The sequence below is a fragment of the Rhincodon typus genome, chromosome 5 (genome assembly GCF_021869965.1).
Source record: "Rhincodon typus isolate 14 chromosome 5, sRhiTyp1.1, whole genome shotgun sequence".
Classification (NCBI taxonomy): Eukaryota; Metazoa; Chordata; class Chondrichthyes; order Orectolobiformes; family Rhincodontidae; genus Rhincodon; species Rhincodon typus.
Genome location: NC_063336.1, coordinates 116,609,445 through 116,625,413, shown reverse-complemented (window position 1 = coordinate 116,625,413; position 15,969 = coordinate 116,609,445). Strand labels below are relative to the sequence as shown.

Here is a 15,969-nt window from a genome sequence, read left to right as displayed (position 1 = left end):
ATCTCAGATTGGCCCACTACTTTGTTTTTAATTTGAGGAACACAGCCTGCAACTTTTTACATTCATAGCCTTCTTAAATTCAATATTGTCTCTTTAGGTCTACCCCACGGAGCCAAATTGCAACAGTTTCTGGTGCCAGAATGTGGCGACATTATATACTTTTCACTGTATCTAGGTACAAATGATGATATTAAATAAACCTAAATCTAAGCTCTAATGCTGAATATGGGACTTTTCTTCCTTTCCTGCCTCTGTGCCTGTGGGTTCGACTGTCTGGGCCCTCTGGATTTCCTCCCATTTAAAGTTTGAACTCTCTCATGTTTTTCCAGATTGGGAGAAAAATGCCTACCGTGCTTTCCCACCCTGTGACCACCGACCCCGACCCGCCCTTACCAGCTCTGAAATTGGGTGTAGTTCTTCTCCTACTGCTCCAATGTCAGGGCATGCTGGTCAGTGAAAAATAATCCTTTTTGCTCTTCATTCTCTCTCACGTGCAGGCTGATTCTCCCTCATCATTATTATACTGTATTATGCAGTTACTAGGCTCCAGTCAGAACTGAAGAACATACAAATGTTTCATTTGCTGCAACCGAACAAAGAGGGTTGTAATTCTGAAGCTATGCACTCTGTAAGAACTCCAAACAAGTCTGATGGAGCACACAAACCTGGTTGATGACTTGCCATTGTGACTCGTATCTTAACTGGACATTGTCTCAACATAACATTACCTGACAACAATGCATAACAGGTATCAATTATCTCATTTCTAAAAAGGACTGTATAAAATTAGGACAGGTGTCAGCCCTTGCAATAGGGTCCCAGCAAGTCAGCTCTCAGTAGATTTGGGGTGATTTAGTCCCCTGTGGAATTTGGACTGCACAGTAATGGGGCAGAAATCCAATGGGTGTTAGCATTAAAACCAATGTGCAGGTCAACTGAGAATTATCTCTTTGTCTGCCTAATCTTCTTCTCTTTCTCTCTCTCTGATCTCGCTGTCCACCTATCTGCGCACTTCCCACACCCCCCCACCCGCTGCTGTCATTAGCACAATTGTCAGCATTTCCTAGCTTCTATCAGTTCCAAAGAACTGTCACTGTGTTTTCGCTTCAATGAAGCTGCCAGGCCTGCTGAGTTTCTCCAGCAATTTCTATTTTGTTCTGATCTCCAGAATCTGCAGTCCTTTGTTTTGTTTTGCTTAGAACTAATTTCATTGAATTTTTGTGTAATAGCTGGATGACAATTGCTAACCTCTGTAGGGCACTGCCGATATCACTTTAAAAAGCCTGCTGGGAGGGGTCTCTGATGTTGACTTTTGAAGAGTCAACATCAACACAATCATTAACGGAACTTTCATACTGAATGGAATATTACTTTCAACATAAAACTCTCTCCATGGAAAGCCCTGTTAAAATTTGTCCTTTCTTGGATCACTGCTGCGAGATAGGCTGGTTTGTTTTTATTCCTTCATAGGACATGGGTGTCACTGGCTAGTTCAGTATTTACTGGTTGTCCCTAATTGCCCAGAGAGAAATTAAGAATCAACCACATTGTTGTTGGTCTGGAGTCATGTGTAGGTCAGGCCAGGTAAGGATGGCAGTTTCCTTTCCTGAAGAACATGAGTTAATTTCTGGAAAGCAGCCCTCGAAGATTTACTATAGATTTCCCACCAGAAATTGCTGCAACAACATTTCTGGTGGATCTTACTCTGCATGTCCACCATTGAGTTGAATGGGCAACAGTATTCCTTTTTCTGGAAAATAATCCACTGGAGAACAAAGGTTCAGTCCTGGAAATGTTCATCAAAGGCTGGAAGCCAGTTAGTGCTGAGTCTTTTGGCGTATATGTGAGTGCCAGTATCAGAATCCAGGAATGGGAAGGAAGATGATCACAACTCAGTTCATGGAAGTCATAAATATTCGGCAGGCTTGACACTAAATATGCTTCTGATTTTACAGCATTAATGTCACTGTATTTGAACGAATTAATTCTACACCATTTTTTGACATAAAACAGTCAACTAGAGAGGGGAATAGGTCCTCTCAATTCATCTTAAACTTGGTCTCTTCTGACTGAGAGACAGCACAAGCTGCTTTTCATGTTGCCTAAATGTAAATCATTCTTCTGAGGGAGGAAGTGTAATAAATACACTTTTTATAAACAGATTCTACAGGAGAATTTATTTTACAAACATCTAGCTTCAGTATGTATCTAATTATCACACACTGATAAGGCTCAGCAAAATTCTTCATTCATTTTAAATTCAAATATTTTGTACAAATTCAATAGACAAAGGTTAGTCAGAATTATTCATTAACCCCTTCATTTCCAAAGATACTATGCATTATAGTCAGATTTGTTCTTTAATGCATTCTGCTGCATTATCAACATGAAACTGAGACAAATGTGATAAATATTCTTCACATTCATTTTGAGAAATTATTTGATTTATATTTACATTCGGTATCGATAAAATCCAGTCAACCAAGAGGATGGAACAAAATCAGAAGTTGCTGGAAAAGCCTAGCAGACCTGGCAGCATCTGTGAAGAAAAAATCAGAGTTAACGTTTACGGGTCCTCAGAAGGGTCACCACATTATTGCAAGAACAATAACAATGGGAATTGAAGTTTGATGTGTGGACATTTCGGGACAAATTGTATTATAAACATTCGTAATGAAATATTTAAATTATAAAAAAAACAATTATAACATCAAGCATGGATCTGTCACATATCAGACTAGCAACAAATTGTATAAATAAAAATGACTGCTGCAAGCCAAATCATTCTCTTTGCTCAAATGAGTTTATTTCAATTGAATTTCCCTTGGTATACTAATTACACTAGTTGGTGTGTGTATGAAATATTGACATATCCAGGCAGTTCTGTTGTACACTGTCAAACCAAATTGTAATCATTGATAAATTAAAGGCATTAAGTGACCAAAGGATTTGCTATCTCTCTGTTATGTTGAAAGTATTACATGATCTCCAGTTCAGTGGTGGGGTGGTATGCCTCTTGCTATGGAGTTTGTAGCGGACTGGTTTGCAAAGTGTTCCAGGTTCAAATTCTGGTCAAGCCCTGATTGTGGTATTAAGGGATACGGGCCAAAGGCAAGTGTATGGAGCTGGGCCTCAGATCAGCCATGGTCTCATTGAATGGTGGAACAGGCTCTAGGGGCTGAATGGCCCACTCCTGTTCCTATGTTCAATGGGGTAAAGTAGCCAGACCATGTACAGCGATGGCTTCTCTTGTAATTCCATCTTTTGTGAGTGATCATGATCCATCATTAGCCCTCACTTCTTTTTGCCCCTGAACACATTTGCCTAAAAGGTACAACAGGAATAACATTGGGGTTCAATTTAATTAAAGACTGGCAGATTTTAATCAGCTGAATTGCAGAATTACATTTGTAGTCATAGAATTCCTACAGAGTGGAAACATTCCATTTGGCTTATTGAGACCACGCCGACCCTCCGAAGAGCATCCCACCCAGTCCTACCCCATCCCTGTAACCCTGCATTTCCCATGGCTAATCCGTCTAGTCTGTAAATCCCTGAACACTGCACGGCAATTTAGCACGGCCAATCTACCTAACCTGCACATCTTTGGGCTGTGGGAGAAAACTGGAGCACCTGGAGGAAACCCACGCCGACACGGGGAGCATGTGCAAACTGCACACAGATGGTTGCCTGAGGCTGGAATTTAACCCATGTTCCTGGTGCTGTGAGGCAATAGAACTAAACACTGAGCCATCATGTTGGCGTCATGGTGAGGTTCTCCTTTCCATTCCTGCCCAACTGCATTCTACCTTTTTCCAAGGCACAGCCTGAATTAGGAAAGACTCTCATAAATTCATTCAAACCATGACCTCATGTTGTATCTAGAACCTGAATTGCCACATTTACCAACCCATTGAGTGGAGCATCTGCATGCTCATAGGGCAGGAGAAAATTCAATACAGGTGACAAATTCTTTCTTGTGAGGTGATGAGAAGAAGGTGTGATACTCTGACCTGTTAAAGAGGATATGGGGCCATGCTCTTGCTGACAATAAGTAACACAACCTCTTAGATCCACCATTTTCTCAGCTGGCAATTTCAGCTGGCGAGATGCATTGGGTCATCCGTTTGTTAAATACACCATGTTGCATGTATATTCATTCTGTCACCTTGGCGACCTAAAAGACGAAAATCAACATCATAACTGACCCCATAATCCAAAGAACTGCTGAAAGTGTGCAGCACAGAAAGGGGCTATTCAGCCCGTTGTATATGCGTCATCTGAAAAGATCAGTCACTCCTTCAAACCCTACTTCCTAGCGCCTGGTCCATAACCTTGCAGCTATGAAATGATTCAGATCATTTTAACTCAGTTGAGGGTTCCTGCCTCAACCACTAAAGTGGATAGTGAATTCCAAACATCATTCACCCCCCTCTGGGTATATAAAGGTTTTCCTCAAGACCCCTCACATACTCCTATGGATCATCTTAAATCTGTGCGTCCTGACAATTGGCTTCTTTACCGTCAAAACCAACTCTTGTCCTTGTCCACTCTATCTAAGTCCTCCATTATTTTGTACACCTCAATTAAATCAGCCCTCAGCCTCTCCTGCTCTAAGGAAAACAACCTTTGATCTCCAAAGTTACTTCATAGATGCAATTTTCAAGCCCTGCTATACCTGACAATAGCCAAGATTAATTGAACATGATTTGTATTTAATCTTATTCCAACAGATACAATAACACATGATTGCTGCAAAGGAAAACTTCGCAGATTTGCAGATGACATGAAACTTGGAAATGTTGCACACTGCAAGGGGAATAAAGTGGACTGCAGAAGGATAGAGACTGATAAAATAGGCAAACACGCAGTAAATGAAATTTAACACAGAGAGGTAGGAATTGGTTTTGGTATTGGGTAGGAAGAATGATGGGTAAAATTGCAGCAGGGTGGTGGTAGGTGGGTAGATTTCAGAACCTGTAATGGAATTGTGTCTAATTTTACACCCTATCCCTGCCTGCCAACCAAACATTACAGGCAGCAGTGAGGGGTGATGGGGGGAATGCTAGTTTAGGGTGGGTATAAGATTCAGCCCAGAGACTGCAAAAGATAGGAATTTTTGGTAAACCTTTTATAAAACACTGGTTGGACTCCATTTGAAAAGCTGGGAAGAGTCTCAATGAAACACATCTGCAAGGAAGAACATGTTTTTTACTTGAAGCAGTTTTTGCTGTGACTCTTTGATTCAACCATGGTATAAACAAGCCACTTCCAGGTTTTACAACCACACAGAGGATCTTTGGGATGGTATGTTAAATCTGTGACAGGAAAGATTTTTATTTGAAGACATCTTGGCAGGAGGTAGAACAGTTCAACTTTAGAGAGATTGCTGATATTCCACAGGAACGGAGAAGGGACATAGGAAGGCTGACTTCCCTTGAGCTCTCACTCATACCAGAGAGTATGCTTGGGGATCCTAAGACCGAAATGTGAAAATGTTTTCCAGGGATAGAAAGAAGACTCTAGTATCTCAATCTAAGCAGGTGCGAATGTAAGTCAGCGAGTGGGTTGGCAAACAATGTGATCCCTCCAATTTTCACTACAGTGCACTGAGGGTCCAGGAACTTGGCAGGGAATGACAGGTGAATGGTATAACAATTCTAGGAACGAAGCCCCCACACTCTGATTTTCTAAACATTCTCCTGCACAGTATATCTCAGAACAACAAACCTTGTAGCTTCACTGATTCTTCTCTCCCAAAGTACCTCACATCTCCATCTAAACAGATAACACCCACAGTCATCTTCTCAGACCTCTCACACCAACGTCCCACAATATTTCTTCACAGGTGATGACCTTCTGTCTTCTCCACACAATCTATTTTCCATACTAAAACCTCTCTATCTCCTCTTCTTGCAGGAGAAGAGCTTGCACCACACCAGGAGAAAGAGAGGACTGTGTGTATAAGGGGACAGAAGGATTAGGACATGGCTCCCCCATGTCAGCCATTGGCAATGTGCAGCCAACTGGGAAGAACGTCACTCCACGAGGCTGCAGAGATTAGCAAGACCCAGCATGAGAACTTGACCTTGTGAACCATAAGTGGTCAGACATATCAAGAGAGTGGTGTGGCGTTGTGGTCTTGCTTCCTTCGAGCTGCACCTCCATGTCTATCTCTTGTGCCCGATGGTGCAGAATGTAACTGAGAAGAAAGTAACTGGTATTGATGCTTCCGCCACTTCAAGTGCTGTTGGTGGTGCTTTTGTTGCTTCCTCTGTTCCACGTCAGCGATTCAAGATTGAGCTGTATAAGCTTCTCTCATACCATGATGAAGGCTGGCAGCAGGGAAAATACAAGTCAGGTGAACAAGAAGACAGGCACATGTGTTACAATTCAGATGGGAGGAGTGCGCTGTTGGTTAAGTCCCGCTCCTCCATGAACCATACCAAAAGTCCAAATTTTTTTTTAACCACCTAAATGGTCAATTTGTTTTGCAGTAATTCTATTATCTGGAACAAAAGAAACCACCACTAGGTTTTCAATAAACTAAAAAGAAACTTGTTTATTAGGCACAAACATATTTGTAAAATGAGTGACAAACTAGGTTATTAACTAAGATATTTTCAGACTTAAACTCTACCCCCTTAATTCCACAAACATTCACAAATGTATAGGACAAGATGACACAGCCCTTGAAGATCAATGAGGCCATCTATGTGTAGAACCACAAGATTTGGTTGGGATCCTAAACAAAGATTTCTCATCAGTATTTACCATGCAGAAAGACATGGAAGCTATGGAATTCAGAGAAATAAATATTGATGTCTTGAAAAGAGTCCACTTTACAGATGAGGAGGTGCTTGAGGCCTGAAAACATATAAAGGTTGATAAATCACCAGGAGGTGATCAAGTGTATTCCAGGACATTTTGGGAAGTTATGGGAGAAATTGCAGGGCCCCTAGCAGTGATATTTCTATCATTGACAGCCATTGGTGAGGTGCCATAAGATTAGAGGATGGCTAATGTGATGCCATTATTTAAGAAAGGCGCAAGGAAAAGCCAGGGTACTATAGACTGGTGAGCCTAATATCAGTGGTGCATAAGTTGTTGGAGGGGATTCTGAGGGATAGGATTACATGCACTTGGAAAGGCAAGGACTGATTAGGGATAGTCAGTATAGTTTTATGCAATGGAAATCATGTTTCCAAATTTGATTGAGTTTTTTGAGGATGTGATCAAGAAGATAGAGTGGTACACTGTCTACATGGACTTTAGTAATGCCTTTGACAAGGTTCCACATGGTAGACTGGTTAGTAAAGTTAGATCACATAGGATTTAGGGAGAGCTAGCCAACTGGATACAAAATTGGCTTGACAGTAGTAAACAGAGGGTAGTGGCAGAGGGTTGCTGTTCAGACTGGAGGCCTGTGACCAGCGGTGTTCCACAGGGATTGGTGCTGGGTCCACTATTGTTTGTCATTTATATAAATGAATTGGATGAGAATATAGGAAGCATGGTTAGTAAGTCTGTGGATGACACCAAATTAGTGGTATAGTTGACTGTGAGGAAGTTTATCTAAGATTACAAAGGGATTTTGATCGATTGAGCCAATGGGCTGAGGAGTGGCAGATGGAGTCTAATTTAGATAAATGCAACGTGCTGCGTTTTGGTAAGATGAACAAGGGCAGTTAAAGGTAGAGACCTGGGGTGTGTTGTAGAACAGAGAGACCTCTAAACCTTTTCTATCCATGTACTTATCTAAATTTCTTTTAAATGTTGTAATTGTGCCCACCTCTTTCACTTCCTTTGGCAGCTTGTTCCATATAAGAACTATCGTCTGTGTGAAAAAGTTGCCCCTCAAGTCACTTTTAAATCTTTGTTGTCTCACCTTAAGCCTATGCCCTGTAGTTTTGGACTCAACTACTCTGGGGAAAAAACCTTGTCTATTCATGCCCTTCATGATTTTATAAGCCTCTATAAGGTCATTTCCTATGCTCTAGGGACAAAAGTCTCAGCCTATCTGGCCTCTCCTTATAATTCAAATCCTCCAGCCTTGAGGACGTTTTTGTAAATCCATTTTACACCCTGGTCTTATGCAGTTGAAGAAAATAGGCAAAAGTGGAATAAAACTCCAGTTGGTCAAAGGTTCAGATTCAGGAGAGAGAGTGGATTAAATTTTCATTTTCCTTTGATTTCCTGTCTGTGAGATTCACTTGCTGACAGTGGCAAAATGAAAGAAAAACTAGATCTGATTTTATATGTAATAGGAAATAGTTAGGAAGCTGGATATTTGAAAATTAATCAGGCTTCTTCAAACAACTTCACTGAGAGAGAAACAGCGTTTTATCTGGTTTTGCATTAAATATTTTTCACTTACTGACAGAGATAGTACTCCCTTCCATTGCAAACTTCTCTGCAGCTGCCACAACTGGTTGTATGCTGAAATAAGAAGCTTCACATCAGAGGCTGTTACTAGGCAATATTCAGCAAAGATCCCAGGGATTTTACAAGTCTATTCATCCAACAGTTAAGCCATAAATACATAATGTAACTCTTCTTAAAATCTTTGCTAAACATGCTTTCCAGAAAGTCAGTTGATGTTTGTAAACAATTGGTATATCAGTAACTTCTGACCTTTTAACTGAAATCACATGATAAATCTCTCTTCAATCCTTCTAAACAGTTCAATATTCCAATTTATAAGACTTCATATATGTTCTTAATAACTGTCAAACATGGAAAACACTTATCCAGGATAAAGCAAATAGACAAGCTGGGGTCAGGAATAGTTCCTTTGGCCCTCCAAACCTGCAATCAGATGCACTCTCAGCGCTAAGCTGTCATACAGGCAGGACTGCAGTAAATCAGTTACATTGTGTGTAAACTTCCCAGACTGTCAGTTTCACAAAAAAGTGCCTCACCTGGTTGATCCTGGTCAGTTCCACACAGCTTGGGAAGTCTTTGCACTGGTTATTAAAGCCAGAATACTAGATTAAATCTTCAACGTGTTAAAATTACTTACTGATAGCATTACAGAGGTTTCCTACAAACCCATCCATGTCACACTTACGAATAGGTGAGATCATAACAGGTATCCAATCCAATGTCACTTTGCAGCTTTAATACCCGCCCACATTTGAACCCACCTCTACATTTGGCAGTGGAAATGCTCAATTCTGGATACCACATTTCAGAAAGGATGTCAAAGCTTGAAAGAAGAGATCTACTGAAATGGTATGAGTGATTAAAGATTTCAGTTACATGGACAGGTCAGGTAAACTCTTTGAAGCAGAAAGGGTTAAGGGAAAAATTAATATGGTAGTTCAAAATCAGGAACAGTTTTCATGGAGTCATGTAGTAAAAAAGTGACTAAGCCGGAACCACATATTTAGAAACATTCATTAAGGAATTTGAGGTGATCTGAGGAAATATTTTTATTCAGTGAGTTGTATGATAACTGAAAGAGTAGTGGAAGCAGATTCAATAATAATTTTCCGAAGGTAATTGTATAAGTGAATGGGAAAATATCAGTGAAGGGTTACAGGAATGGGGTAGGGGGTGGGATGCTCATCAAAGGTTCAGTATGGACTCGATGTGCCAAATGGCCTGCTTCCACACTGTAAGGATTCTATGATTCCATATGTAAATGAAAAAAAAACTAAAAAATGAGAGTGGACTGGGATCAATTAGTAACTCTTTCAAAGATTTTAGCGCAAAGCATAGTGAGCCAAATGACCTCCTTTTTAATTGTTTTAAATTCATTCATGGGATGAGGGTATTGCTGGCCAGGCAGCATTTATTGCCCATCCCTAATTGCCCAGGGGGCAGTTAATAGTCAAACACATTGCTGTGGGTCTGGAGTCACATGTAGGCCAGACCAGGTAAGGATGGCAGTTTCCTCCCTTAAAGGATATTAGTGAACCAGATGGGTTTTCCCTGACAATCGACAATGGATTCATGGTCATTATTAGATTCTTAATTCCAGATTTTATTGAATTTAAATTCCACCATCTGCTGTTCCCAGGTCCCTAGAACATATCCCCCAGAACAGTTCTGAAGAAGGGTCACTGGACCCAAAATGTTAACTCTGATTTATCTTCGCAGATGCTGCCAGACCTGCTGAGCATCTCCAGCAACTTCTGTTTTTGTTTCTGACTTACAGCAGCCACAGTTCTTTCTGTTTTAATACTATTATGTATATCATTCCTTTAACATGACTCCAAATACTGCAATGTTATATGCAGATAAGCTGAAAGGAGTCACACATGAAACTGGCGCAATACAATAAAGATTCTTCATCGCCAAGTGAATGTCAAAACATGCTGTGTTGCAACAGGAAACATACTGAGAGAAACCAAATGAACAGACACCATTTTACTGTCTTTTTGAAGGTCATATATTCACCAGGCTGGTCTATTCTCCACTTCACAGTCAGGACCCTTTTCAACTCAGTATGAAATTTTGGAAAAATAAAGAAAGTAGGTGGTTTATAAAGGAATATTTAAGTTAACAGCTGGTTTCTTTCCTCTTTGGCTTAGTCAAGGGTTATGAATTATTCCCAATGATCAGGCCAGCAGTTGTGTTATTCACATTGTCATGGAGGCTACAAATAGGAAATAAATGTTTATTGTTTAAATTGGCAGCATAATTAAAAATACATTTTAGTGCTAAAGAATGGACTGAGTTTGTTTTGCTTAAGTGCAATTTGCAGTGAGTTTTTTGGAGGCTGTAAGTCCAAGAGAGATTTCTCGCCGTCCCTTACCAAACACACATTGTCCCCATGTGGAACCCACTAAACTGAACTTTGCCTATAACTGTTCTCTCTGACCCCTTCATCCAGGCATTACACCTTAATGATGCTCACTGAGTGGAAGCCACTGCCAGTCTCTCCTACAGCCTCCCATATTCTCCGATACTGTTCCTTATAACTCCCATAGGAATGCAGTTCTCCTGTTGTCGCCATTGCCCCCATCTCTGCAAACTCCTGCTTTCCCACCCCTCCAGCCTTGAGTCCTCCACACCTGTTGACATTATATTCCTGTTGGTACCCCCTGGAATGATCCATGTTACACTCCTTGGACTGTATTCACCCCAGACCTCTGACTGACCTCGACGAGCAATCGCTGGACATGACTGACCATCCCCCTGACTGTTGCCTTTGAAGCTCTCTGGTTGATGCTATGAGATTCTCCTAACTGCTGCTGATCACCATACAGGAGTGACCACTGCTTAGTCTCCAGACTGTAGTCAGACAGATCCCCTAAATGTGAGTGGCCCAAGTAAACAACTAAACATGGGCAAGTCCCTGGACCGAGTGCGGACAATGTCTGTAACTGATGGAAGCGTGGCCTCCTAAAATGACACTGGTACCCTCGTGACTGGGCTTTTAACTAACGCCTATCCATTTTCAGAGGTGGCCATTTAGTCGAATACACATGCAGTGCATTCGCTACATGGGCAGCTATCACAGACATTACATGGATGTCTCAGTGTGCTGCACATTAAGATATTCCCCTACCCCTGGCTAGCACAACAAGCAGCATGTGTGTTTGTGCTAAACAACACATTAATATGGCAGTATTGGTAGTCTTTAGTCCTGGTTAATGCACCAATACACTAACAGGCATGGCAAGACCTGGATGCTGCAAACATTAAGGCAGGCATGAGGTGAGCGAACGTTAACACATAAAGTGACCATCCCTGAGGAGCAGCTCGGCCGGTCCATGAGCTGGTTCCTGCTTTCATGAGCAAGTCTCTCTCCCTCAATGCTAGATGCCAGCAGGCCCTGCCATGCAGCTCTGTGCTTCATGGGCATGTGGAAGGGTATCAGATAGGTGCTGTGATGGTGATGAGGGGTTGGTAGTTATCGGATGTCAAAGTCTGTGGGTGAGGGTGCATGCCTGTGGCTTGTGCACTGTGGAGCTGTTTCATCCGAGGGAACATGGCAGTCCTTTGGAGTAAACGGTGAGCTGAGTTGAGATAGACCTCAATGGATTCTCGTGGAAGTTTATCACAAATCTCACCATAGCCCACCTCACTCAGAGCCCTGTACAATTGTACCCTGTTTGTTGAGGCGTTATATCTTATTAGGCAACAGAATGGCAGTACACAGTTCCTCCACAGATATACTACCTTTTCCACATCCATTTAGAGGAAATATGTATTAACCATCACAAACAATATTTTGGTTGCATATCTGTGATTGTTATTACTCTGAATACGTATACCTCCTACTCAGTCATGCATGCAAACATGACTTGGGCAGGGCAATTAATTGATCAATTTAAATTTGGCTCTCCCTGTGGAATGAGGATCCCAAATTAAAATGCCGTTCCTGCTGTGGGGCTTTCCTGGAATTCACAGGGAACTGAGCAGTGAAAGGGAGGCAGCAGCTTCCACAATGTCCACACTTTTATCAACTCTCAGTGGATCAGTGACAACAGCTCTTCCAGGAAACCTCCAGCTCACCCCTCCATATCGTAGCCTCTTTCCATCTTTCATAGTATGGTTGATCTTCTCATTCCCAAACACAATCCCTTCTCTCTCTTCCTGAAATCCTCACCTTCCTATCTCCCAATATATATTGGCACTAGGATCTCTGATCCTGTTGAAATGGGATATGTTTGATATGAGGTTTGCTGGCAAATGCCATTTCTCTCTGCTTTGTTTCCAAGTGGCAGCTGAGAATTGGTTCCAATTCATATGAACATAGGAACAGGAGTAGGCCATTCAACCCGTTATGCCTGTTCCACCTTTCAATAAGATCATGGCTGACCTGTGGCCTAATTCCTTATGCTTACCATTTGTGAATATCCCTTCATATTTTTGTTTAACAAAAATTTATCTATTGCAGCCCTTATAGGGCACCGGTGTTGAGGATAATGGTAGAGGAGGTATTGTCTCCTACTCTCATTGATTGCAGTCTATGGGTCAGAAAGTCAAGGAGTCAGTTCTGGAGTAGGGAGCCAAGACCTCGGTCTTAGAATTTAGAAATGGGTTTGTTTGGAAGTATGGCATTGAAAGTGGAACGGTAGACAATTAGTTGGAGACTGACATAGATATTCTTGTTATCCAGATGTTCCAGGGATGACTGTAGGACTGGGGAGAGGGGAGATGAGTTCAAGGGGAACTAGGGATAGGCAAAAGTGCTGCCCCATCAGCAATGCCCATATCCCCTGAATGGATTAAAAAACATAATAATTCTGGGTATCCAAATGATGTGAGTTGGTTGGGTGGAGCTGGTTAGGCCTGGAATTGGACATGCACTAGGGTCTTTGAGTCTTCTCTGGGCCTGGTAGGTCTAGGAAAATAATTCTAACTTTTTATTTGTTTTACATATATACAAGAGTTTGATGCAGAGTGCAGCTTCTCTAATAGTCTCCATTTCAATTCTTTCTGATTGCACTGCTCATTACATGATTACATGATAAGTTAGACCACTGAGTGATTTACTTCAATACTTTACTCTATATTGCCTGCTTCCCTCTCAAGATAAATATAATCTTCTTAGTGCTGTAGTAAAAAGTGTTACGAAAACAATTTTCACCTTCAGTGTGTATTACAAAATTTGGGCCTTAAAATCTTTGTCGGCTTCATTGGACCAAGAAAGAAAAGAAATTATGGAAGTCAATCATAAGATCTCCATTTTTATAAAATCGTATATATTTTCAATATATTGAATATATATTTTCAAGTATAAATTTTTTGCATACATCAATTTTAGGCAATTCAATTAAAATTCCTTTCACAATGTTCAGAAACACCAGAATCACTTTTCCACTAAAAAAATAAGAAAATGCTTTTGGTTTAGCGGCTACTGTTCTTAGATTAACATGTGTCATTCAACATACTTTGTATTCAAAAGTGATTTGCAATGTTAACCTTGCTTGATAGTATGTTTCATGGCCTGGACATTTAGCTCGATTAAAAAGAAATATTAAAAAATTCAGAACTTATGAAAACAAAAACTTTTGTAAATAAACATTCCTCAAAAATATCCAAAAGCTAAACAACTTTACGATTCCTTTCATAATTTCTAGTCTTTTTGTGACATGTGGTTGATTTCTCTGCAGATCTGACAATTACTCATCTTGTTTCTGTTTAGAGATTTTATCGTTCGACCAATAAAAAAATGAATAGATCCAAATATTGTGATAAATAAATGTGAAAATTATAAAATAAAAAAAGTCAACTACACTATGAAGATCTCTGGTCATCGCTGATGTTCAAGAAAAGTAGACATGGTTTCAATGAACTAAAATCCAGCCACTCACTGCACAAAAATTTTGATATGTAGATGATTGTTACATTTGGATCTACAGCTGCCTGTGAAAACTTTCTTACATGTCTTAATGGGCTCCATCCTGTGTTCAAATTCACCTTTAAAACAGAGCAGTCAAATGAGTTTCCCTTCCTTGATTGAATCAGTTGAGAAATCGGCCAAGATGTTCTTTATTACTGTCTACTGCAAACCAACCTTTGCTGCTCAATTGGGTTTCCTACGGTTCCTCGCATTAAGCTGGGCCTTAACATCAACCTTGAAAGTCGGGACTGAACTGTTCGCTCACCGTGCAAGCTTGATGTTGAACCAGGTTGAGACAAAGCCACTGTGCAGGATAACATCTATGCTGTACATGGAGTGAACTCGGGAACAGGCCACTTATGGCTCTATAAAGTGCCACAGTCCTATGTCAGATTAGTCTGGGAGAGCAAATTATCTTAAAGATTTTAACAAGAAGCAAATACTGCTGTAAATCAGAATCCACTTACAAACCAGCTTCTCATACAGTACAAAATATTGTTTCCCTTTACATTTGCTATTCTTGTTGATGAACTGATGGGTACAAGCCAAAATCTTTGACAGGATGTGTCTTTTTTCAGCAATATGTAAAGTCAGTACAATCAAACAATTACAGTACAATTGGTTGCAGCTCTTAACTGATCCGACAAAACACAGCAGAATATATGAAGCACGTTTACTAAGCAATTCTGATAATTAGTAACAAAATTATTCTGCACAAAAGTTTGATAATTTCATAAAATCATACAGTACAGAAGAGGCTCCAACGCCCATCAAGACTTTATTGCCAAAAATATATGGCTACCTACACTACTCCCACTTTCCCAAATTAGGCCCGTAGCCTTGAATATTATGACTCGTCAAGTGCTTATCCAAATACTTTTTAAAGGTTGTGAGGTTCCAGCCTCAACTACCCTCCCAGGCAATGCATTCCAGACTCCCACAACCTTCTGGGTGAAAAAGGTTTTCCTCAAGTCCCCTTTCAACCTCCTGCCTTTCACTTTAAAATTATGATCCCTGGATATTGACCTTTCAATTGAGAGAGACAGCTGCTTTCTATTCACCCTGTCCATGCCCCTCATAATCTTATTGACCTCTATCAGGGTCCCCCCTCAAGCTTTTCTGCTCCAAAGAAAACAACCCAAGCTTATCAAACCTCTCTTCATAGCTGAAATGCTCCATTCCAGGCAACGTCCTGATGAATCTCCTCTGCATGCCCTCCAGTACCTATAGTGTCGTGACCAGAACTGTACGCAATACTCTAACTGTGGCCAAACTAAAGCTTATCCAGGAAATTCCTGAACTTAGTTGTTTACTGTTAGATAAATGTGAAGAAAATGTTATCTTGTTAAATTGTTAAATGACAGAAAATACAAATAGTAATTTTCTAAATCCCATTTGATAATCATGAAGAAAAAATTCTGAGATTGAACTCTGACAGCAAAGCTCAGTATATGGGTTTGAGTACTCGTGACGTTGATATTACCAATCATCCACCACCAGAAATTCTTCTCATTGGAACAATTGATTAGCATTCTTTATCAAAGTAAAATGAAACTGATTTGGCATGGGCCTACAGCTAAGCTGAAAGAGTATGCGCTGTACTGACTGACGATCTGGTGAAACTGTTCCCATTTACTTACACACTTCTCCATTTGGACTAAGCTGGC

General features: G+C 40.6%; 1 long non-coding RNA gene across 2 annotated transcripts in view; it reads right to left on the bottom strand.

The window, feature by feature from the left end:
* Positions 1-15,537, bottom strand: part of LOC125483189 — a 24,644-nt gene extending 9,107 nt beyond the window's left edge. For both annotated transcript variants that reach the window (XR_007262146.1, XR_007262147.1), the window contains exons 1-3: positions 15,456-15,537; positions 4,014-4,177; positions 2,456-2,539 (exon numbers count right to left, since the gene is read on the bottom strand). This is a non-coding gene — a long non-coding RNA (uncharacterized LOC125483189). The remainder of the gene's footprint in view (positions 1-2,455; positions 2,540-4,013; positions 4,178-15,455) is intronic.
* Between the last annotated feature and the right edge of the window lie 432 nt (positions 15,538-15,969).